At 40.8% G+C, this 26,685-nt stretch overlaps 1 pseudogene; it reads left to right on the forward strand.

Annotated features, from left to right (window-relative positions):
* The first annotated feature begins 578 nt into the window (after positions 1-578).
* LOC132390119 (NACHT, LRR and PYD domains-containing protein 3-like) lies at positions 579-26,600 on the forward strand (annotated as a pseudogene).
* Positions 26,601-26,685: the final 85 nt, after the last annotated feature.

Raw genomic sequence — 26,685 nt, forward strand, 5'->3', positions numbered from 1 at the left:
TATCAACAAGGACGGAGAAGGGTGTGTTACTAATGTTTTGCAAATATTATTGTGCCTCCTGACAACTGAGCAGCATCTGGCTTGCAAAAACGCATTTTTACAGTGAAGATAAATAACCTGAACTGAGGGAAGGGTAGAGCACAATTACAGCTACAGGGGGAACAGGAACATTTGAGTAGTTGTCATTAGCTGGTCTGTCTAATTTTTGAAAAGATATGAGGAGAAGGCAGGAGATTGGAGCTGAGGGAAAATAGATCAGCCATAATGAAATGCCAGAGCAGAGCTGATGGGCCAAATGCTCCAATATCTTATTGTTTTATTAAAACAGGAGACCACTCAGAATGAAATGGCTGTGAATGGCAGGTTAGACACGTTAGTTGGAGCATGAGAGCAATGAGATTAGCTGGAAGAATCGGCCAGTTAGTCTGACGTTAGAGTTTGGGACGATGTTGGAGTTGATTGTTAAGCTTGAGGTCTCAGGGTACTAGGAGGCATATGATAAAATAGGCTGTAGTCAGCCTGGTTTCCTTAAGGGAAAATCGTGACTGGTGGAATTCTTTGAAGTAATAAAAAGCAGGATGGAGAAAGTAGTTGATGTTGTGTTGGATTTTCAGAAGGCCTTTGACAAGGTGCCACAAAAGAGGTTGCTTATAAGCCACGAGCCCATGTTATTGCAGTTAAAGATTCTGGCATGTATAACGCAGTGGCTGATTGTCAGGTGGCAAAATGTTGGATTACAGGGTGGTTTTTCTCGTCTGCTGCCGATGACTAGTGGTGTAACACAGGGTTATGTGTTGGGACTGTTTTTTTGTGTTATATGTCATTGGTTTTGATGATGTGCACTTGCAACACTGTGTGTAAGACAGAGCAATCAGCAGCACTGGGGCTCCACAGTGGACTGTCCTGTCTCCCTTTCTCTTCACCATCTACACCTCGGACTTCAACTACTGCACAGAGTCTTGCCATCTTCTGAAGTTTTCTGATGACTCTGCAGACATTATGAAGATAGGTGGAGGGGTACGCAGTTTTCAGATAGTAGAGAAGCTTCACAACGACAGTCAGATTTGCAGAATGGGCAAAGAAATCACGATGGAATATAGTGTCAGGAAAAGATACAGGGAAAACCCAGGAGTTTGGAACTGAGAGAAATAAACTGGATGAGCCATGAATAGAATGCAGAGGACTCGATGGACATCATTACGCATGATGTAATTTTGCTCCTGTATCTTACGGTCCTATGTCTGCTCCGGGGAGAAATGAAAAGACCAGCAGTTGAAACCAATTCTAAAAATGGAAGCTGGTGGGAAAGTAAGTGTTAGTGTTTAGTGTGAAAAACAACTGAGGTGGAATGTCCTGCTCCTCTGCTCAGTCTATGGACAGAATTATCTATTTTTAAAACAGATATTTAGTTATTCTGATAGATGTGAGTTTCTGAGGAATAGTTATTAATGGTGGTATTGGTAATTGAGCATTGTAAGTACTAAATCTAATTTATCAGATGTCAGTGGCGCAAGTAAGGCAGTTATTGTCTGTGTAATTGTAACATTGATAACTTCTGATCAGATGGTCAGATGTGATCCCGTATCCAAAGGAGGAAGCCCAGTATCCATAGGGACGGGCTTGGAAGGATGAGAAAATGACAGACAGACAGACGTACTTTATTGATCCTGAGGGAAATTTGGTTTTGTTACAATCGCACCAATCAAGAACAGTGTAAAAATATTGCAATTTAAAACCATAAATAATTAAATAATAAGTAAATTATGCCAAGTGGTAATAAGTCCAGGACCAGCCTATTGGCTCAGGGTGTCTGACACTCAGAGGGAGGAGTTGTAAAGTTTGATGGCCACAGGCAGGAATGATTTCCTTTGACGATCAGTGTTGCATCTCGGTGGAATGAGTCTCTTGGCTGAATGTACTCCTGTGCCTAACCAGTGCATTATGGAGTGGATGGGAGACATTGTCCAAGATGGCATGCAACTTGGACAGCATCCTCTTTTCAGACTCCACCGTCAGAGAGTCCAGTTCCACCACCACAACATCACTGGGCTTACGAATAAGTTTGTTGATTCTGTTGATGTCTGCTACACTCAGCCTGCTGCCCCAGCACACAACAGCAAACATGATAGCACTGGCCACCACAGACTCGCAGAACATCCTCAGCATCATCCAGCAGATGTTAAAGGGCCTCAGTCTCCTCAGGAAGTGGAGACGGTTCTGATCCTTCTTGTAGACAGTCTCAGTGTTCTTTGACCAGTCCAGCTTATTGCCAATTCATATCCCCAGGTATTTGTAATCCTCCACCATGTCCACACTGACCCCTTGGATGGAAACAGGGGTCACCGGTACGTTAGCCCTCCTCAGATCCACCACCAGCTCCTTAGTCTTTTTCACATTAAGCTGCAGATGATTCTGCTCACACCATGTGACGAAGTTTCCCACCGTAGCCCTGTACTCAGCCTCATCTCCCTTGCTGATGCATCAAACTATGGCAGAGTCATCAGAAAACTTCTGAAGATGGCAAGACTCTGTGCAGTAGTTGAAGTCCGAGGTGTAGATGGTGAAGAGAAAGGGAGACAGGACAGTCCACTGTGGAGCCCCAGTGCTGCTGATTGCTCTGTCTGACACACAGTGTTGCAAGCATACGTACTGTGGTCTGCCAGTCAGGTAATCCATAATCAATGACACCAGGGAAGTATCCAACTGCATCACTGTCAGCTTCTCACCCAGCACAGCAGAGATGGGGAGGCTGGGCCGGTGATATCGGAGAGTTGGCATGTGAGAACGAGCAATATTGTGTCAGCTCTGAGTCTGGGGTGCAGTGGCATCAATGGAGGGAGAAGTAGAATAATTTATTTGGTCTTTGCTGCATCTTTGGATTCAGAACTAGACTGTGAGCTGAGATTTTGGTGAGCAGTCTCCGGAGTGGCCAATGTTAACGAATGCCAACTGGGCCGGCTATGTGGTGCTCATGTCGAGGGAACAGTCATGGCTCTTGTTTTAATTCACCCTTTGTATTCACAGGTCCTATGACTACAATCTCTAAGCACACCTCACAGTGGAATGAGGAACAACTATTTCACCTGTCAAAATTCTACCGGGAAAGACTGAAACAGGCAATTGAAGAACGTGTGGAAGAACTCACTGAAATGCTGAGACTGGAAGGACACATCAGTGATCAAGAGCAGGAGGTGAGCGGGAAAAATGTGGTGATGTCTGCTGGTTCTAACATCACGGAACTGAAGGTATCCAATGGGAAAAAAAAAACAAATTGTCTCTTCTCCCAGGTCTGCAGCTGTTTGATGTCATATTAACACTGATCTCTGAACATTGTTTTGACAGATCTGGCATCAGCACTGGAAACTTTGAGCTGGGCTGCTGGGAACTGGCTTCTGGCTGATCTTTCATTATCATGTTATAGTCAGGGTTTTATAGCTTTGTTAAATATGCAGAAAAGGGAATCTCAGGTAGTATGTGATGAGATATATGTGCTCTGATTATAAACTTTCCTTTGAACTGTAGAGTTAGGGAAACCCATTCTTTCCAAACATAACATGCTTATCACAGTGGCAAGTGAGCAGTGGGAATGTATTATGCCTGGTGAACAGCTGAGTTAAAAATTAGATCCAATCGTTCTACAAAGCTGCTGTTTAAGTTCAGTCAGTCAACTCAACCTCAATAAAAGATAGACCTTGCAGATGGTGACTCAAGACAGGTTGAATCACGGCCGTCTTTTCCCAGTTAACTAAAATTGACGATCATCCCAGCCCTGACCATCGCCGTATCAGTTCCTCCTGTAGTGTGAGAGGCACGAGCTTCTCCAGATGCTTAATCAGTGATCGTTCTGCCATCAGGGGCTCCAGGTGGGGTGTCTGGGTGGGGGTGATGATGGCTGTCTATTAAACAAAGTTCTGTTTATGACTCGTCTGCACATGTGGCAAGATATAAACAGCCCTCAGCCCGGGCTGTGCGCAAATGCATTGTTAGCGGTGACAATTTGCAATAAACAAGGGTGTGTTCACATTCCCTTGACATGCCATGACCTCAGCTCACCATTAGCACCCTGGAAGACAGAATTTGCAGTTAATAGCACCAGTTTACCTTGTTCACTGTATGAACCCATTCCACCTGATTCCATCTGAAAATTTCAGTGGAATGATCCAACCTCCCCACAACAAAAACCACATCAACCGTAATACCGTAAGCAAAGGATTTAGTTACATCTTTAAAAATACTCAATTAGTATAGTCATACAAAGATAAAGAAGGGAGGAAGAGAAAAGAGAGGAGATTACAGGCCAGTTAGATTTACCTCAGTAGTTGGGAAAGTGTTGGAGTCCATTATTAAGGATGAGGTTTCGAGGGACTTGGAGACAAATGATTAAAAACAAAGTCATATGGTTTCTGTAAAGGACAATTTTGCCTGAAAATTCTTTCAGGATTCTTCAAGGAAGTATGAAGCACCGTGGACAAAGGGGAGGCAGTAGATGTCACTGGCTTAGAGTTTCAGAAGGCATTTGATAAGGTGTTACAAGAAATATACTGGCATGGATAGAGGAATGGCTAACAGCCAGGAGGCAGCAAGTGGAAATGAAAGGGACATTTTCGAGTTGGCTGACAGTGACTAGTGGTGTTCATCGGGGGTCAGTATTGGGACTGCTGCTTTTCACATTGTTTGTCAGTGATTTAGTGGAATTGATGGCTTGTGGCAAAGTTTATGGATGATCTGAAGATACGTGAAGGGGCAGGTAGTGCTGAGGAAGCAATGCATTTACAACAAGACTTAGACAAATTGGAAGAATGGGCAACAAATGGCAGATGGAATACAGTGTTGGAAAATGTATGATCATCTATTTTGGTAAAAGTAACAACAGTTATTATTATCTAAAACGGGAGAAGATTCAAACATGAGAATTACAAAGGGACTTAGGGGCCCTCGTGCAAGACTCCCAGAAGGTTAATTTACAGGTTGAGGCTGTGGTAAAGAAGGCAAATACAATGTTTGCATTTATCTGAAGGGGATTAGAATATAGTAAACAAGGAGAAAATGCTGAATCCTTATAAGACACCAATCAGGCGGCACGGAGTATTGTCAACTGTTTTGAGCCCCTTATCACAGAAGGGATGTATTGCCATTGGAGAGAGGCCAGAGCAGGTTCACGAGGATGATTCCAGGGATAAAGAGGTTAAAGTATCAGGAGAATTTGGCAGCACTGGTCTTGTACTCACTGGAATTTAGAAGAATGCATCGGGATCTCATTGGAACCTACAGAACTTCGGAAGTACTGGATAAAGTGGATGTGGAGAGAATGTTTTCTGTGGTGCAGAATCCAGAACGAGATTTGAGGTGTGACCTGTTAAAACAGAAGTAAGGAGGAATGTTTTTACCCAAAGAGTGCTGCATCTGTGGATTGCTCTGCCAGTGTCTGCGCTGGAGGCCGTCCATGGGTATATTGAAATTGGAAGTTGATAGATTCCTGATTGGTTGGGGCATCGGAGGATCTGGTGGGAAGGCAGGTGTATGGGATTGAGTGGGATCTGGGGTCAGCCATGATGGAATGGTCTAATTCAGCTCCTATGTATTATGGTCTTATGGACAAGTGTAAGCACAACGGGCCCACAGATGCTGGAAATCCAGAGCAACACAAAGAGAATACTGAAGGAAGTCTGGAAGAGAATGCACATTTGTGGCTTTGGGCCGAGATATCATCAGGATGGGAAACAGACGGACATACTTTAGTGATCCTGAGGGAAATGAGGAAAAGGAAGTGTGAAGAAGCCATCAAAAGAAGATTGTGCTGGGGTGAAGTCATAAACTGTGGTGGATGATAGCTGAAACAAGTTTGTGGGGAGGTTGGTGGGGAGGTGATAGGTGGTAAAGACAAATGGCAGAAGATGGAAGCTGATAGGAGAGGGGCCGTGTGAGAAAGGGAAGGACGAGGAGCAGCAGATGGAAGTGATGGACAGTCGAGGAGAAGAGAATAAGTGATTGAGGATCCATAATCAGGACTAATTAAAAAGGAGAAAGGGGGAGGAGAAGAAATTACTGGAGGTTAGAGAAGTGAATTTTCTGCCATCAGGGTAGAGGCTACACAGACAAGATATGAGGTGTTGCTCCCAAAACCTGAGCGTGGCCTCATGGTGGCAGTAGAGGAGGGCTTGGTCCCCAGTTTCTCATGCTGGCTTCTCATCCCTTCCTTTCCAGTCCTGATGAAGGATCTCGGCCCCAAATGTCATTTGTTAATTTCCCTCCGGAGATCCTGCAGTACCTGCTGAGGTCATCCAGCATTTTGCCATGTTGCTCATGAACCAGTTCATGTTGGCTCTACTTGATCACGAACTGTCTTTCCAAATGAAGATTAATCCTGCTTCTCTCATCAGTTTCTAATAATCACCAAGCCAGTGAGATTAGTCAAGAGGCATATAATCACATGTTTTATCTCTGCTCTCCTAGAATAACGTGAAAAAAGGGGTTTTCTGTTTTTCAGTTACATAATGGCTGGCTAATGAAAGTTTCATTCACCAGATATCAGAATCAAATTTCAGGTTTCATATCGGTTTGCACATGTCGTGAAATTTGTTAAATTTACAACAGCAGTACAATGCAATGTTTCTAAACAGTTATTGAACACATACCTCACTGCAATTTTCATATTTTGCACTACCCATTTCAACTTAGTAGTGCAAAGAAAAGAAAAATTGCAGTGAGGTAGTTTACAGGTTCAATATCCATTTAGAAATGAGATGACAGAGGAAAAGAAGCTGTTCCTGAAGTGCTGAATCTGTGCCTTCTGACTTCTGTACCTCCTTCCTGATGGTAGAAATGAGAACAGGTCATACTTTCTGAGTATGGAGTTTAGTAATGATGGATGCTGACTTCTTGAGGCACTGTTGCTTAAAGATGTCTTGGATACTACAGAGGCTAGTGCCCATGATGGAGGTGACTAATTTTACAAGTTTCTGCAACTTACTTCGATCATATGCAATAGCCCACTCACCTCCCCCAGCCCCACATCCGTTGTCTCATTCGAGAGACTGCTGCCGCCAATCAGAATGTTTCATGCTACTTTGTGAAAGTTTTTGAGTATCTTGGAAGATAATGGAGATAATGAAGATAATGGCTGATTAATATCCTTCCTCATGTCAAATAGCAGCCCAGTTTAATTCACATCACTGAGGTACGTCTAATCTGTCCAATTTCGCCTTGTTTGAAGAACCTTCTGAGGCATCCTCCCTCGGTTTTGCAGTGAAGGCCTCGCAGATTAATAATGCATTGCTTCCATCTTGCATTCCCCACAATTATCAAGCTTGAAGCTTCTTTATTGATAAATCTGTATAAAGTTGGATATTGAATGACACAGGAACTGATCACATTAAATCTGCATAGATCATTCCCCACTCTGCTACAACTAGTGAATTCAGAGTTTTATTAATTTTCATTTCCTGTTTTACTGCTGACCACTTGATCCAAGGATCGCAGAACGAGAGACGAGCCCGTCTAGTGACTGTACCTTGGCTGCCGAGACATCCCATAACTGGGCAGTGACCTTCCTCGTGTGCTTCGTCAGTACGCTCCTCAATATATTTGTTTTTGTTAATTATAGAAAGTTTCTGAACTTGTGGGGAAGCGAACCCGGCCGGAGGCTTCGAAGGTATTCTTCAGCCTGGTGATGGGGAAAGGCTCCCGAGCCCGGAGGGTGATGTGGGAAGCATTTGTGAAAATGCGAAATGAATTACCGAAGTTGGACAGAATATTGAAGGAAATCCAGGAGCTCGGTACAGTAAAACAACACATTGAACTCAAAATTGACAATAAAAAACATTGTAGCTGGAGCAATATAATTCAATTTTAATTTATTGATTTAAACAGGGGCTGACATACCGGAATACATGAACATCAGTCAAGGGTTAACCGAACTCCCACCTCAGTTAAAAGGTAAGAGATTTCACTTTCTGACACCGCTCACTTGCCAGAATCAATGTGAGCCTCAGATGCTTGTTCCGAGGGTTGAACCGTCTGGGAGACAGAGAGAAAATAAATTGTTTGATTCAGAAGGAATGATTGCGGAATTCAACACCAGTCACTCAGCTGTTTGCAGTTTAAATTTTTAATTATCGATTCTCTGCCAAATATTGAAAATGTTACGATGAATTATGTTGACCGATCCATCTGTTTAGCGCTGACGGGCCCTGAACACCTTGCACATTCTGTGACAACCATAGACCAGTGTTCAGATCCTGATGAGCCGCTGAGCCTCATTAACTCCTACAATGGTTCTGATGTACTGCGAAACTCCCACACACGTTACACACGTGACACCATCGTGATTGAGCTCAGGAGCAATGAGATGCCGTAATATTGGGGCTGTTTAAAACTCTGGTAGGGCCACACATAGAAGGTTGTGTTCAATTCTGGTTGACTCCTTATTGGGTAGATGCAGAAACTTTAAAGAAAATTCAAAGGAGATTTGCCAGGATACTGCCCATATTAGATTACATATCCTGGAGCTATCTAGGACTTCCCTCCTTTGTGTGAAGGAGGATGAGAGGCAACTTCATACAGGTGATAAAAGGCAGAGTTAGAACCTACAGCCATCACCCTTTCTCCCCAGGTGGCAATGGCTAATACCAGAGAACATACATTTATTGTGATTGGAGGAATGTGTAACGAGGAATATGTTTTGCCGAAGCAGATTTCCGGATTCGGCAAGAATGTAGGTGTAGCATTCTTCACCAGTGACAGCACGTAGGTTGAACTTCTCTGTGAGCAGGTATTCAAAGGTCATCCTCCTGCAAGGCAACAATTCATATGGACATAATTACGATCAATATTCAGATCAGGGCTCAATCTGTGTGCTTGAGCATGGTGGCATCTTGTTAGCTAGTGTCTCCATAACAAAGGCCAGGACAGGGTGGCTGTATCACACCGGGGAAAAGGTCTTGCGATGCAGAGTAGAGGCCTTCTACCACTGCTTGCCAGCTGGCCATCTGGTTCAACAGGTTGCTGCCTAGATTACTTGGAATGAACTCTAGGGAGAGTTCAGATAAACGTGGCTCGTTTTCTCTGGATTGGTGTGGTCAGAGGGCGGAACTGATAGAGGTTTATAAGACACTGATAGCTAGAGTTGACAGCTAGTATCTTGTTCCACAGGTTTGAGATGATTAGTGCCGGGAGGCATGTGTTTAAGGTGAGAGGGGGATGCTCTGAAGGAGATGTGTCGGGACACAGAGTGATCGGAACCTGGAGTGTCTAGCCAGGGTTGGTGATGGAGAAGTGGTGGACAGGAACACTTAACGGACTGTTAGACACGTAAAAAATGAAAGGAGGGGAGGATATGGATGGAACAGGCAGAAGGGACAGAGTTTAATTTAGCATTGTGGCTGCCCATTCTTTATAAACCTCATTTTCCTCTGCAATTGAAGATATTCAGATTTTCTAAGGGCTTCATTAGGACAGTGATCTGAAAGGCTAATACTGCTGTCTTCTACACATGTGGTGACTGTTTTGATAAGTTCTTCCAGTAAATATTTTAACTTGACAAAACGTCGCCTGTCAATATGAAGATATTATAGATTCCGGCATTGCTCACGTGTCCAGGCAGCATCTACAGAGGGAAGTGAACAGTCGACATTTCAGACTGAGACCCTTAATCATGTGGATTTTCAAACATTATCCTAAAAATAAAGTACTTGGAGATTAAAGGATCTTGAGTTGGTCAATGCAGGCAGTTGCAGTGGAGTAGTAGAGGCATGTTCACCTTCACAGCAGACTGTGCTGTGAAGATTCAATTTTTAAAAATAGTTTTGCATATTGGCTACAGGCCAAACAGCTGTGTGTTGGTGGAACTTCACTTTGAGCAGTAACAAACATGACAATTTTGAGTTAACTGTTGACTTTCTAGTGATTTGAATTTTGCATGTATCCCTATTAAGTTGAGAATTTAACTGTGTCAGTTTTCTTTCTGTTCACATGGAAGATGTTCATGAGAAACATAAGAAAACACTGCAGGAAGAAACTGAAGAGCTCAGAGTGAACACGATTTTGTTGAGGGAGAAGGTGAAGGTTTCCAAGCTTGTTGATCGATACGCTGAGCTGACGGTCATTTCTTCTGTTCGAGAACGGAGGTTTGTGGAACACGAGCTGCTGGCAAGAGGCCGAGACCATGAGGAGTGGAGAGAGAAACACCTTCGGGGAGAGTTGGAAAAAATCCGTTCCGATCAGTTGCTTCAAAGCAGCTTTTCCCATAGCGTGACTTACTGGCAGCAATTAAAGAGATTCTTCGGATTTGACTCCATGACTCCGACATCAGTGAACAGAGTAAAACCTGGGAATTCAGCAGCAGTGGCCGGTGTCCCGGGGATCGGAAAAACAACAATGATTCAGAAGATTGTTTATGACTGGGCCAACGGGAATATATACCAACACTTCCATTTTGTGTTCAGTTTCAAATTCAGGGATTTAAACACCATTCACTGTAAAATAAGCCTGAGGGAACTGATTCTGAAACAGTATCCTTACTTTGAGAATGTTCTGGGAGAAGTATGGAAGAACCCAGAGGGATTGCTGTTTATATTTGATGGTTTGGATGAACTAAAGGATGCAATTGATTTTACTGAGAGTCAAAGAGACGCAGACTCTCAACGACGCGGTGCAGACCCAGAATTCCGGTGCCATGTGTCGGACATCGTGTACAATTTAATCCAGCACAAGCTGCTCCCAGGGTGTTCAGTGCTGGTGACCACCCGCCCCACTGCATTACATTTATTAGAAAAGGCAGAGATTAGTGTCTGGGCGGAAATCCTGGGATTTGTTGGTGAGGAACGGAAAGAATATTTCATCAGACATTTTGATGATCAGGCGGTGGCAGAAGCCGTTTTCAAACACGTGAAGGAGAACGAGATCCTGTACACAATGAGCTACAACCCCTCCTACTGCTGGATCCTCGCTCTGGCACTAGGCCCCTTCTTCACGCAAAGAGACAGGGACCCTCAGCAAGTTCCCAAGACAATCACCCAACTGTACTCCTACTATATTTACAATATCCTGAAAAACCATGGTCGTGAGATTGAGAACGTTCATGATGTGTTACTCAGGGTTGGTCAGATGGCCTTCGTGGGAGTGTCTGAGAGGAAGATTGTTTTTACAGATGAAGATTTGAATAAGTACAATCTGCAGCCTTCTCAGTTCCTGTCCGGGTTCCTGATGGAGCTTTTGGAGAGAGAGGATTCTGCCCACAGCGTGGTGTACACATTCCCACACCTCACCGTCCAAGAGTTTCTAGCTGCAGTCGCACAATTCCTGGAACTACATCCCGGGGATATCCTGACATTCCCCACTGAAGCCCACAAAATGACAGATGGGCGGTTTGATGTATTTCTCCGTTTTGTTGCTGGTCTCTCCTCCGGGTCAGCCTGGCGCTGGAAGGAGTTTCTGGGTCCTTTTCCTGCCGATACAGCCCGTCGGGTAATTGACTTTGTGAAGAGGGAGATCAAACGTCTGAGTGGCAACACAAAGAGTGAAGATGGTAAAAGGAGCCTCCTGAACACATTGCACTATCTGTTTGAGTCTCAGAATCGTGTACTGGCTCAGGACTCACTGGGATCTGTGGAAAAACTTTCACTCAGTGGACTGCGACTGACACCGATTGACTGCGCCGTCCTGTCTCATGTCATTGGGTTCTGTGATACAGTAAAGCACCTCGACCTAGATCACTGCTATATTCAGTGTGAAGGACTCCAAAGACTGGCACCCTATCTTCACAGATGCCAAGAGCTGGGGTAATTCTAAATATTTAGATTTTCTAACAGTGAAAATTAAAGATTTAATGTTAAAAATCTTTAGACAAATAGTAAGCCCTGTGTCATTGTTTGATCGGTTTGCCGGTGACTAAATGTCTAAAGTTTGTCATTAGCAAAGACTAACAGTAACTGATCTCTTCTCCCAGACAACGGCAGTGACTATCACCATGTGCTGCACAGGGAGCAACCACATCTCCATTCACTGCCAAAGATCAGAGCACAGCTTTGTTGTCAGTGGGCGATCTGAGCTTCTTCAGGTGGCCAGATGTTAGCTTAACTTAATAATGACACAGTCCTTTGCACTTCTCAACCACCTGCATCCCTTCACCCATTTCTAACCTTCTGCCTCTCTGGGCCGGGCAGTCCAAGTGCAGGCACAACACCCACAATCTTCATTGTCCAGTCGGTGATACCCTGAAGTTTATAGCAGCCAGCAAATAGTTCCAATATACCGGCTGCAGCAATTATCCTGAGAATAGAGACATAATCGGACCAATTTTCTGGCTACCCTCACACCACACATTAACTGCGAAGTTGTAAAGTGGTATGATCTGTTTGCTGATTATTGCTCTGCTTGAGACAGGGGCTACAGAAGTTCCTCAAGAATATTTGGGTTTGAAATGAAAGGCATTAATAAAGGGCATTGATACTTTGAAAAATTGCATCTCCAGAACTTCTGCCTGTCCAGAAAAATGCCTGGAAGGGTTTCCCAGCTGCTTTTCATTCTTATCGAGATCATACTGGAATATTGCGCATGGCAGATCGAGATTATATTTAATTTTATGGAATGTGGACCTTCCTCTGTGAAATTTGGGATTTCATGCGCATTGTAAACTATGCAGGATCACAAATATGAACTACATTATAACATCAAAATAATTCACAAAGCAAAACTGGACAGAGATAAGTTTAGATAGAGTAACTAAAGACACCTTGAAAACAACTGGGATAAAACATATTGGGATTTATTCTTAGAGCAAGAACAGATTGGCTGAGAACTTCTTCACTACTTTGAAATGTTTATTCGAAATGTCAGAATGGCAAAATGGCAGAATGGCATTCCAGGTCAGGCCTGATTCAGTTTGAGACTCGCAGCTCTCTCTCTCCCTTCAGATTGGCAAACAATGAATTGGGTGAGGGTGATTCAGCGGTGAAACTGATCTCTGTAGTTCTGACTGACCAGGGCTGTAAAATACAAAAACTGCGTTAAGTGCCATGCTATGAAAGTCTGATTCTCTGATTATATATTGAACAGAACAGAATTAACATAACTACTGGTAAAATCTGGTGATCTATATTGAGTCGTTTCCTCTGAGGTCTCAGTCTCCCTTTCATCTTTTCATTACCGACGCTAGATTGGGCAATAACGGTATCACAGACTCTCAGACAGCAATCCTCACCTCTGCTCTCGTTAAAAACAGCTCACTGATGGACCTCGATATGAAAGACAATAGACTGGGAAATACAGGTGTAAAACAGCTGTTAAGAGTTCTGAATAACTCGGAATGTAAAATACAGAAACTCGGGTAAGTAGTGGAGAATGGTAGATACTGTTTCTAATTGTTGTTGTATGACATTAACTTTATTATCAGGAACACAGATTGAATGGTGTACTGATGTTCTCTCTGTCTCTCCCCAACTCTCCCCATCTCCCACCCCACTCTCTCTCTCGCCCCACCCCTCAATCCTCCGCTCTATTATACTCATTCGTTTCTGCTCTCACTCCGATTCTCCTGGTTACAAGGCTGAAGAACAATAGTTTCACAGCCTCCTGTGCCAAGAATCTTGCCTGCATTCTCAGAGCAAATCAATCTTTGATCAAACTGGAACTGGATAACAATAAGCTGGAGGATTCAGGAGTCAAACTGCTGTCTGAGGCTCTGCGGAACCATAACTGTAAAATATAGGAACTGCGGTAAGTACGAGACTGAGAATTTGTATTCACAACTTGAAGCCTAATGTAGAATGTATCTGTTTACAATTTGACTTCAGATTGAATGATGTTGACAAATATGCATTGGGTTGCACTTGCTCTTTTTGAACTGCAGGCTATGTAGAAACGGTCTCACAGCAACTGGTGCAGACTATCTCGCCTCCGTTCTAGTTACTAGCCCATCACTGACAGATCTTGCCCTGGACTATAATAATTTGGGTGATTCAGGGGTGAAGCTGATATTTGGACCTCTGATCAGCCCAGAGTGTAAAATACAGAAACTACGGTAAGTATCGTCGAAGGAGAGGTCATATTTTACATTTACAATGTGTCTGAAATTTAATAACATTCAATAGAGTGGATCAGTGTTACTATCAATAATATGCAGTCTACAATAAGATATGGAGTGTATTGGAAGTGAAATTAAAACCTTCTTACATACTGAAATGTATTCATTTCCATCTTTGTCTCTGGCCCTCAGATTATGGGATGTTTCTCTCACAGATTCGTTCTGTGAGGACCTCGCTATCGCTCTCAAAACAAACTGCTCCCTGAAGCTTCTGTCACTGGGTGATAACAATATCGGAGATTCAGGGGTGACACGTCTGTCTAAGGAGCTGGTGAAGCTCTAATGTCAACTGCAGGAACTAGAGTAAGTCGTAATGTGAAAAGATTTGTTCCTAACTTTTAATGCGCAGTGAATAACATTCTCAATGTGGTAAAAATGGCACATAGACGACTGGACATTATTCGAGACATTGATTATAATGACCCAACTAATGAGAAGTTTATCTTCAACTTCTTCAAATATTGTTCAGATCCCAGCTGGAGCTCATGCAGTTCTGGTCATCGTGTGAAAGGGAGAAAGTCTGAGCACTGGAGATGGTGCAGGGAAACTTGATGGGATGCTGGTCCGTATTTAGTGTGCCAATCAGAAATGGCAACTATGCCACCACAGACTATGCATGGCCATCTCAGGCCTCCAGTTGTTCGTGGTGTTCTCCATATTCCAGTATCTACAGGAAAGTGCCCTTGCTGGTGTGATGCCTGGAGTAAAAGCCTCGGGAATCTCAATGAGTTTTCCATGGAACAGAAGAGGTACAGAGTGGCTAATTGGATATTGAAAAGTAAGGTCTAGATAAATACTGCAAGACAGTTCTTCCTACATAAAATGGCAGAGTTTCCTGGAAATAGTTATAGATTTTCAAGCTATTACGTACCCCGTAACTGAGTGTCTTACCGGCAAAGTTAGAAGTATCCGTTGGAGTCTGGTACTATTTTCAAAATAGTGTTTATTAGTAAAATATATGAATCAATATCAGCAATGCAAATATACAGATAATACACTTTAGCAATAATTCAACCTAAATGTGTGGATATAATAATAATCAATAATAAACAAGCTCTATCGATGTCTAGGGGATAATGAATTGTCATATGCGAATATAAAGTTCAGTTCAGTTCATACGTGCTGAGGTAGTTCTTGGTCGATGAGTTGAAATTGTTGGAGAGAGAGAGAGAGAGAGAGAGAGAGAGAGAGAGAGAGAGAGAGCGCGAGAGAACAAACTATGACAACCAGTCAAACCTTCCTTTACGTTCTTGATCCGTCGATGTGTTGTAGTGGCCATTCAGGTATGAGCCCTCTGTCCTTCAGCTAGACCGTTCTTCTCTGGTGGACTCGTCACCCAGGCAAGGGTGGACACACACACAAGCCCCCACCGGCCTCACTATAAACACTGTGAGTTATAATTGACCGATCCTTCGTTCATTCTCCGATACCCCAAACTTTTCTCGTGGGTTCCAACACATAAGCAGTGCTCACTAGTGTGTCTCTTGGTGCGTCTCCTGGTGTGTCTTAGGGGTGTCTCCCCAGGTCTCACTTTTATCCCTACTCATGGGGTCTCAGGTGTCAATCAGTTTTGAATGGCTTAGTCCATCAAACCAGCCCACTCCGGCTGTCCACTTTGGAATTTTAATGAAAAGAATAATACCAAGTAAACAGCCCTCTCCGGAGCCATAAGTCTTACAGGAGTCCTAATATGGTCTCTCTCCCCCCGTGTTATCTCGCCCTTGTCTGAAGCAAATGTTCCAGTCCCAATATGTTTTTGTTCCATCTCTTTCTCTCTCATTAGCAGCCTGGCAACAGTAACGGTTTGTAATTCTCCCAGGGCAGGGGGACATGGGCAACCCTGCACCCTTCTGCCCATTAGAGCTGTTCATCCTTCGTAACACCCCCATCCTTCTAGGAATTTTCACCAAATGGGAAAATAACTAGTACAGCGTTTTGCAGGATTACAGAGTTTAGCAAAAATACAGAAGTGTTCTTAACTATAAAGCAATACAGATATACCTTCAACTTAGCATCTAGATAACCAGTTTGAGATTACATTGTCACTTCCTTTAATATATTGTATCTTAAAAACTTAATAAATTCCTGTAGCATCACACTCCAATTTAATAACCAAATATTTTATTCCTTTTTGTCAGTAAAAAAAACTAAAGGGTTGCGATCTTAGCTTAAGTGTATATTACAAAATGTGAAATAATACATGTGTGATTATTCTGTAGTGCATTATAAAAGTTTATGCAAATACTAATCTATATTTTACTTTTAAACTTAACAGTCAATCTTCCATGATATTTTAATCTTTCACATGCTTTGTCAAAATCCCTCAAAACCAGATCCTGTTATTCAAAGTGGCGTTTTTGTCAACCTTTGCCCCTTTTCCACTTAACTTTCACATGGTTAGCTTGCTCACCAGTGTGGAATAGACCTTCACATATACTGTTCATAGGAGTTATCTTATCACCAATGTTTTCCAAACTTAGCCCATTTTCTGAACTTCCACACAATTCTTTATTTTTGAGCAACTCATTAATTCTATCATCAGGACCCTTCATTCTGTTAGTTTTCAGTTTAACATCTGCAAGTTATTTACCTTTAAATTCCAAAACAATCTATAATTGATTCACAGGCACCTTGTTAACAAGCCATTGTTCCTTCAACCTGGTTGCTGCTTCTAAAACCAATTCAGACTTTAAATTTTCTTTATTCAATTTGGGAAGAACACCTTTCCCTTCTCCTTCAATAATATTCACATCACCACCTTTCATTTCCTCACTAACTTTTAACACAAACAACTGAGAATTCTCACTCTCCACTGGTACCAAGGTTAACACTTTCTTCACTGATCCAAGTCCATCTGACCCAACAGGACTGCAATCCTTTTTAACTAAATTAGATATCTCAGACTATTCCTGAGTTTCAATACTACGTTCAGTACCATGTGACTCCACACCCTTCACACCCTGAACACACTCAAATGGGAATCTGTCTTTTCCAGGCTTTCCATACCAGTCCCTTTTTCAAATTCTGAGTCCCCCTGATCCTCCCAGTTACTCTCTGGGCAACTCCCATCCGGAGTAAACTCAACCCTACGGGTTAAAGAAGCTTCATCTGCTAACCCAGCAGACTCCATCAAGGTAATGGCATCCTTTTCATCTAGGACTGCTCTTATATCGTTATTGAGAACACATTTAAATTCTTCAACTTCAAACTGCTCTGTCAAGCCAGACAGATCATCCATGTCCAACACTGGACCTTCGAACTGCCTTATCTGTTTCTCATCCTTACTCTTTTTCATCTCCCTGTTCTCCGCTTCACCATCCCCTAACTCCTCTTGGTACAGGGTCGGTAAAATCGTCTCAGCCAAATCAACACTGGACTCATTTAAACTGTCCTCTTTCTCAACCGCCTTTCTGGGCATGCTGCGAGTGATTACGCATGCGGGATAGATCTTAGAATCCAGCGGCGGATCCTCAGCACACACAGGCTTGCTCGTCAATTTCACTGCTGCACACACGTCACCACTTGCTAAATCATTACCAAAAAGGACGTCCACACTGTCTGTTGGCAATTCTGACCGCACCCCTACTTCGACTGGTCCAGATACCAGGTCAAAATTTATAATGATCCCATGCAAAGGCACAGCTTCTGTCCCTTTTCCTGTCTCCTTCTTCAGAGCAAAGCACTTAGATGCAATATGACCAACCTTTCCACAATTATAACAGGTCAAGCCAGGAACCTTCCTGCCAGCCTACTTGTCCTCCCCCTTACCTTTTCCACTAACCCCTGGCGTATTCTCGACCTTAGCCGGTGGACTTTCTCTTCCGTCCCTACTGCCTTTCTGATAACTCTTATTCGAGGAAAACCTTGACAGGTGGGTTAGGGCACATTCATTCTGAACCTGGCAAATTCCAATATAGACTTATTCGGCTTCTCGTTCAGATACATCCTGATATTATCCGAAACACAACCTTTAAATTCTTCAATCAGAATTAACTCTCTGAAACGATGGAAATCTTCCTCCACCTTTTCTGCAGCACACCAACGATCCAAGAGCACACCCTTTTCATAGGCAAACTCTGCATACGTCTGATTCCACAGTTTCTTTAAACCTCTGAACTTTTGTCTATATGCCTCAGGTACCAACTAATAGGCCCGAAGGAGAGCCTGTTTTATTTCCTCAGATCGTCCATGGACAATGCTGCATATGCCCGTTGAGCCTTCCCTTTTAACGCACTTTGTAACAATGCCACCCATTGATCTCTGGGCCACTTCTGATTCACTGCCACCTTTTCAAAATGCAAGAAGTAACTATCAACATCTGTCTCCTCGAACAGAGGTACTAACCTAAACTCTCTACTAAATTAAACTTCTCCTGTTGGTCTGCCCTGCTACCCACATGTTGCCATTTCCTCCTATCGAACTGCCGTTGTTTTTCAGCTTCCTCCATTCTCCTTTCAGCTTCCAGCTGTTTTAACATAAGCTCATGCTCACTCTGCTTCTCCTTCTCAACCAACTCAGCTCTTTCTTTCTCCCTTTTCGCCCCCAACTCCTTTAGCAGGATCTCATACTCCCTTTTCTTCTGTTCCACGTCCAACCTTAATTTTTCCAACTCTAACTGAATCACCCCAACAACTGATTTCTTTTCAGGGATAAGTTCCAATTCCCCCGGCGTCAACACATCATCGGATATATAATACTGGCCTATGGCCCTCTGTATCTCGCACTTTTTCATTGAAGACTTCACCTCTGCGAGATTTAATCCTTTCGCAATATTCATCGTCCATCTTTTTGCACTCCCTAGCGCCTTCAAATTCGGGTTTTCTATTAATTCGTCTACATCCATCTTTGATGCATTCCTGTCTGGCTACCCACGTAACCAGAACAATTAATAGACTCATAGCCCGATTCACTGGCCTCCCAATTTATGATCAAATCCCGGACGAGCCCCCAATTTGTACGTACCCCGTAACTGGGTGTCTTACCAGCAAAGTTAGAAGTATCCGTTGGAGTCTGGTACTATTTTAAAAACAGAGCTTATTAGTAAATATACGAATCAATATCAACAATGCAAATATACAGACAATGCACGTTAGCAATAACTAAACCTAAAAGTGTGGATATAAAAATAATCATTAAGAAACAGGCTCTATCGTGTCTAGGGGATAATGAAGCATCATGGGAAAGTAAAAAGTTCAGTTCATACAGGCTGAGGTAGTTATTGGTCGATGTGTTGAAATTGTTAGAGAGAGAGAGAGAGATATCAAATAGTGAGAGCCAGTCAAACCTTCCTTTACGTCCTTGATCCGTCGATGTGTTGTTGTGGCCATTCAGGTATGACCCCTCTGAACTTTAGCTATACCGTTCTTCTATGGTGAACTCGACACCCAGGCAAGCGTGGACACACACACAAACCCCCACCGGCCTCGCTATAAACCCTGTGAGTTAAAATTGACCGATCCTTCGTTCAGTCTCCGATGCCCCAAACTTTTCTCGTGGTTTCCAACACATAAGCAGTGCTCACTAGTGTCTCTCTTGGTGCGTCTCCTGGTGTGTCTGAGGGGTGACCCCCAGGTCTCACTTTTATCCCTACTCATGGGGTCTCAGGTGTCAATCAGTTTTGAATGGCTTAGTCCATCAAACCAGCCCACTCCAGCTGTCCACTGAAGAATTTTAATGAACAGAATGGTACCAAGTAAACAGCCCTTCCGGAGCCGTGAGTCTTCTTTCTTTCTTTTTCAATCTTTTTATTATTATTATTAATATCAACAAAATAAAATTGATACATAGGTAATGGGATTACATACATACACTTTTCAACTGAACATGAAAGACTACCTAAGCAATGGTTACAGTATAAATGAGTATTCCCAAATCATGGACGATACAAGTAACAAATAAACAAGGCAAGCCTAGGTATATCATAACATATATTAAAAAAAACAGGAAAAAGAAAACATAAATTATGCAAAGAAAATCTAATAATCTAATAACTAATAAGGAAAATAAAATTAAAAAGGAAAAACGAGAAAAAGAAAAAGGGCTGTTTATACTATCTCATGAAAATACAAAATCATCAGTGTTGTCAACTCCGATCCTCTCAACATATATAAAATGGAAACTGGAAAAACAAATAGGCTTGGATCAGGTTCATAATACATCATATGAAAATATTGAATTAATGGTCTCCATTTCTTTTCAAATTTAATAGAAGTATCAAATACAACACTTCTAATTTTTTCTGAATTTAGACGTAAAATAGCTTGAGAAAACCAATGAAATAAGGTAGGAGGACTAATTTCTTTCCCATTCAACAAAATGGATCTTCTAGCCATTAATGTAAGAAATGCAATTATTCGACAAGCAGAAGAGGATAAATGGAGTGAGTCCATCACTGGCATACCAAAATTTGCAGTAATAGGATGAGGTTGTCAATCAGTGTTCAGTACCGTAGAAATAATATCAAAAATGTATTTACAATATTTTTTCAAAAGCGGACACGACCAGAACATTTTAGCTAAAGACGAGATCTCAGAATGACATCTGTCACAAATAGGATTTATATAGGAATAAAAATGAGGCAATTTATCCTTGGACATATGAGCCCTATGCAAAACCTTAAACTGTATGAATGAATATTTAGCACATATAGATGACATATTAACTAATTGAAGAATTTTATCCCAATTCTCAATAGGGATAGTAAGGTTATGTTCTCTTTCCCAATCATTTTTAATCTTATAGAAGGGATCCGAACGTATCTTCATAATTATATTGTAAAGTTTTGATATTAGCCCTTTCTGAGGAGGATTTAATTCAAACAATTTCTCCAAAATACCGGAAGTCACAAAATTTGGAAAAGTAAGAAGTACAGTATTTAAGAAATTCCTGATATGTAAATATCTAAAAAAATGAAATCTAGGAAAATTTTATTTATTAGATAATTTTTCAAAAGACATAAAACAATTATCCAAAAATAAATCGGAAAGACGTAGTAATCCTTTAATCTTCCAAGCTGAATAAGCTTGGTCTGTAATAGAAGGATAAAAAAAGCAATTGGATACAATAGGAATATTTAAGACAAACTGAGTCAACACAAAAAATTTCCGAAATTGAAACCATATCCGTAAAGTATGTTTAACTATCGGGTTGTCAGTTCATTTCGGCAATTTAGAAAGAGCAAAGGGAAGAGAAGTCCCTAAAATAGAACCCAATGAAAATCCTTGTACAGATTTAATTTCCAGGTTCACCCAATGAGGGCTAAAAGATATATCCCAATCTTTTAACCAACTTATCAAATATCGGATCTTAACTGCCCAATAATAAAATCTAAAATTAGGCAATGCCAATCCACCTTCCTTCCTTGCCTTCTGTAAATATGTTTTACCTAAACTAGGATTATTATTCTGCCATTATATATGTGGAAATTTTTGAATCAACATTAGCAAAAAAAGATTTCGGAATTAAAATTGGTACCGCTTGAAATATATATAAAAACTTGGGTAAAATATCCATATTAATAGCATTAATCCGAACTATCAGAGATACTGGTGAACATTTAGTAAACAAACATTTAATCTGATCGATTAGGGGTAAAAAAATTAACCTTAAATAAGTCCTTATAGTTTTTTGTGATTTTAATCCCTAAGTAAGTAAAAGAGTCATTAACTAATTTAAAAGGTAAATTTTCATAAATTGGAAACTGTCTATTTAAAGGAAACAATTCACTCTTATACCCAGAAATATTACTAAATTGAGCCAACAATGATATAACTGCAGGATTGGATTTCTCAGGATCAGAAATAAATAGTAATAAATCATCTGCATATAATGATAGCTTATACATATATCTGTCCCACGATTAATGCCAAAAATGGTCTGTGATTCTCTGATAGCAATTGCCAAGGGTTCTAAAGCAATATCAAATAATAATGGACTAAGATGACAGCCTTGTCTAGTAACCCGAAATAAACGAAAAAAGGGAGATCTTTGATTGTTAATAAGCACCGACGCTACTGGAGTATGATATAACAGTTTAATCCAGGAAATCAATGTCGGACTAAAATTAAACTTCTCAAGTACAGTAAATAAGTATGGCCATTCAACTCTATCGAATGCTTTCTCCGCATCTAATGGAATGACACAATCTGAAGTGCTATGTGAAGGAGTATAAACAATATCAATTAATTTCCTAACATTGAAAAAAGAATAGCGAATTTTAATAAAACCAGTTTGATCTTCCTAAATAATCTGGGGTAATACCTTCTCCAGCCTGGATGCCAGTAACTTGGAAAAAATCTTGAAATCTACATTCCATAAAGATATTGGTCTATAGGATGCACAGTCAGTAGGGTCCTTATCTTTCTTCAATATTAAAGAAATGGAAGCTCTATAAAAAGATTGTGGCAGATTACCCAATCTAATTGCTTCTTCAAAAACCCTGCATAACCAAGGAGAAAGAGTAGCGGATAAACATTTAAAAATATCTACTGTATACCCATCTGGACATGGTGCTTTCCCAGAATTCATAGAGGAAATAACCCCTTTAATTTCTGCATCTGTAATAGGAGTTTCTAATATTGAAAGATTATCTGATGATAATTTTGGAAAATTCAATTACCCTAGAAAAAACACTCATGGTATTATGATAAAGAGGGATTTCGGAATGATGCAGGGAGGTATAAGAATCTTGAAATGATTTGTTTATCTCATCATGGTTAACTGTCAGATCCCCATTCTGCTGATCAATCTTATTAATTTGACGCTTAACCAAAGCATTCTTCAATTGACTAGCTAACAGTTTACCCGATTTATCACTATGTATATAAATATCAGATCTGGTTTTTATTAAGTGATTTTCAATCGAAGATGTAAGTAATGAACTATGTTCCGTTTGAAGTTCAACCCTTTGTAAAGCTCCTTACTAGGAGTAGTCGAATCTTTCTTGTCAATCTCTTTAATTTTATCAGCCAATAAAAGAGTTTCCTGCTTAATGCGTTTTTTCAAGACCAACAGAGTAGGAGATAATCTGTCCACGTATGTATGCTTTAAAAGTGTCCCAAAGTGTTCCGCAAGAAATATCATCCATGGAATTAGTTGAAAAGAAGAAATCGATCTGTTCCTACATAAATTTAATAAAATCCGGATCTTGCAATAAGGTAGAATCAAATCGCTATTGTCTAGCACTAGAAGCTGTATCTGTAAATGTAATAGAAAGTTTTCATGGAGCATGGTCAGAGCTGGCTATAATATCATAAGTACAATCAATTACCGATGTAATAAAACAAGAGTCAATAAAAAATAATCAATTCTCGAGTAAGAATGATAAACCTGTCTGAAAAATGAAAACTCTTTGTCCTTAGAATGCCGAAATCTCCAAATATCAAAAATTCCATTATCAGTCAAAAAAGAGTTAATATAAGTGGCCACCGTATTAGGTAAAGTCTGAGTAAATATAGATTTATCCAACAAAGGATTTAAACAACAATTAAAGTCACCACCCATTATTAACTTATATTCATTTAGATTAGGTAGAGAAGTAAATAGGGACTTCAAAAAATCGGGACAATCCACATTTGGAGCATAAAGATTAACCATAGCAAACTTTTTGTTAAAATTATCAAAAATCTACCATTCGGATCCAAAAAGATATCGTGTTGGACAAATGCAATAGAGGAGTCAATAAAAATTGAAACTCCCTTTACTTTAGCACTCGAATTCGAATGGTACTGTTGATCTCACCAAAACCAAAAAAAGTGATAAATGCCCTCTTTCCTCACATGAGTTTCTTGTACAAATATAATATGAGCATTAAGTCTTTGGAATACTTTGATAATCTTTTTCCGTTTAATCAGATGGTTTGAGCCATTAGTATTCCAAGAGACAAAATTAATGGTCTGAGCCATATTTCTGAAATGAACCCTGTGGTATATAAAGAGTTAACCAATTTATGAACTAATGCACCAGAAGAGGAACAAAAATAAGGGGAGGACCCGGAAGTGACTACATCCCGGACATTTTAGTAGTTTAAAATCAGCCCAATTGAAGAAACTAATAAAAACTGATGTAAAAAAACATAAGATTTAGAAAGAAAAAACACCCCCCACCCAAGAGGAAAAGGCTGGGAAAAAGAAGAAATGAAACTAAATCTACCCCATATCAGCTGAAGACAACTCCGTATATAAAGGATAAAAAAGATCCACCCAAACTCTAAAGAAATAATAATCACTATACTGAAAACAAACTTCGTAATATAATTGGTAGTAAAAAAAACAACAAAAAGAATATGATCACTAGTAACTTATAAATCGGGTTAAAACCCAAACAAACCAAAAAAAAAAATAACTGTGATAAGAAATGCATTATAGGAAGAAGACGAGAGAAAAAAAAGGGGAAATCAAATAAAAAGCCAAAAATATTTTAGAGAAGAAACCCCCATCTTAGTAAAACAAAAATTCGCCTTCGAAGGATTAATAATAATGACCAAAGATAAAGTACAGTAGTTGAAGTAAGTAAAATAAAAATATTAGTATGTCGAAAAAAAACTTTAATTAGAGTATAAAATATAGAGTAAACCTACACCAATAGCCAGAAACAAAATCTGGTTTTGGAAACAAAAGCCATCTTGCACGATCAAAATCACTCATTTATTGGAGATGAGAATCCGTAGCAGGAGGGAAGTTATTCAGAAAGCTTCTCACTTCAGATGTAGAAAAGAAAACACGCCATTGTACATTCGGAGGCAAGATTCTGAGCTTCGCAGGGTATAAGAGCGCAGGTTTTAGATTTTTCTCATAACATTGGGACATCAGAGGTTTAAAAAGAAGCCTTGCCTTCATAACTTCTGGACTAAAATCTTCCACTAATTGAAAATTGAATTCTTGAAATTTGACCAACCCTACACGCCGAGCCACACGAATAAGTTGCTCTTTAACATGCACATAATGAGATCGGACAATTACAACCGGTGGTTTAGCTGAAGCACTTGGTGATCGACGCATAATTCTGTGAGCGCGATCAAGTAACGGAGGACTGTCTGGGAATACAGAAGGGAACGCATCCTTTAAAAGTTTGAGCAAAGTACTTTGAGGGGACCCCTTTTTCAATACCTTCTGGGAGACCAAGTATGCGTAAGTTTTGCCTTCTGGACCGATTCTCAAAATTGACACTCTTGGCTTTTAAGTGTTTCCATCTGTTTAATCATCGAAAGTAATTTCTGCTCCAGTTTTTCAATTATCAAGTCTCGCTTCCGAGCGTCCTCTTGCAAAGTTGCGATTATAACTTGCTGCTGGTTAACTACTGAATCCGTCTTATCCATATAATTTTGAAATGCCTTTATAACTTGTTTGAAAATTTGTCGTTGTTCTTCAAATTTTTCATTTAAAACCTCCAATAATATTTCATGTCCATATTTCAGTGCGCTTAGGATCAGTCTTTTTCTTCTTCCCGTTCCCGTTAGCATCCTTTCCAGGTTCTCGCCTTTTAGATCTAAGAGCCACTTCTGTATTCATTTCTTCAAAAATTCACAATAAACTCTTAAAGATAAGTCCAAAAATGGAGCAAGAATCTATTGGTGTAGGTAAAAGTAAGTTAGATAAGGGTGATCATAGGTTAAAAAAAGTAAAGGTTATGGAGCGATTCTGAAACAGTGCTCACTCCATGAGCGTCTCCTGCTGACTCCTAGAGCAATGAATCTTATAGGAGTCATAATATGGTCTCTCTCCCCCGGTGTTATCTCGCCCTTGTCTAAAGCAAATGTTCCAGTCCCAACATGTTTTTGTTCCATCTCTTTCTCTCTCATTAGCAGCCTGGCAACAGTAACGGTTTGTAATTCTCCCAGGGGAGGGGGACATGGGCAACCTTGCACCCTTCTGCCCATCAGAGCTGTTCATCCTTCGTAACAAAGCTGAGAATGGTGCTTACCAGCAAGACACTGCTCGGGGGAGTTTTGGAAAAGGTCTTGACAAAGTGAGAAGACACGGAGTTGTGGAAAGAATGGTCTGTTTCACTTTTTGTGGTGCCATGACCCAAGACTCACTAACTCTATCATACATATTAGTTTCAGTGTGAATATATATAAAAGCACACACACGGTTAATCTGACTCTTCTTCTTAATCTCTCTGATCCCCAGTCTGTACAATAACGGTTTGAGTGATTCCTGCACGGAGTCCCTGTGCTTCGTTCTCAACAAAATGAGTTCACTGAAAATTTTGGACCTTGGAGGAAACTCCTTCACAGACAAATCCACCGACTCCTTCCGCAAGCTGATACTACGACGCAAGAGTTTGAGGCACATCACGTGAGTATCAATATTAATGTTTAATGTCATAGAAATTCACTGGGTTTCCTGGCGATATTTCATGTTGTTATTGACACTGTATTACATCCTCTGTATTTTTACATCTGTTTCAGGCTGAGGGGGAATCGATTCACTGCAGATGGGCAGAATCATCTGTTGTCATTACGGGGAAGCAGACGTGGTCTTAATGTTACTGTGTGAGTCATTCAAATGTAGAATTTTATCTCCTGGACAGAATAGCATTCGTCGATTTCACTGTGGCACTAGATTTAAAACCTAAACATCTACAGTTCTAGATGAGTGTGTGCC

This window comes from Hypanus sabinus, unplaced genomic scaffold (assembly GCF_030144855.1).
Source record: "Hypanus sabinus isolate sHypSab1 unplaced genomic scaffold, sHypSab1.hap1 scaffold_775, whole genome shotgun sequence".
NCBI classification, from domain to species: domain Eukaryota; kingdom Metazoa; phylum Chordata; class Chondrichthyes; order Myliobatiformes; family Dasyatidae; genus Hypanus; species Hypanus sabinus.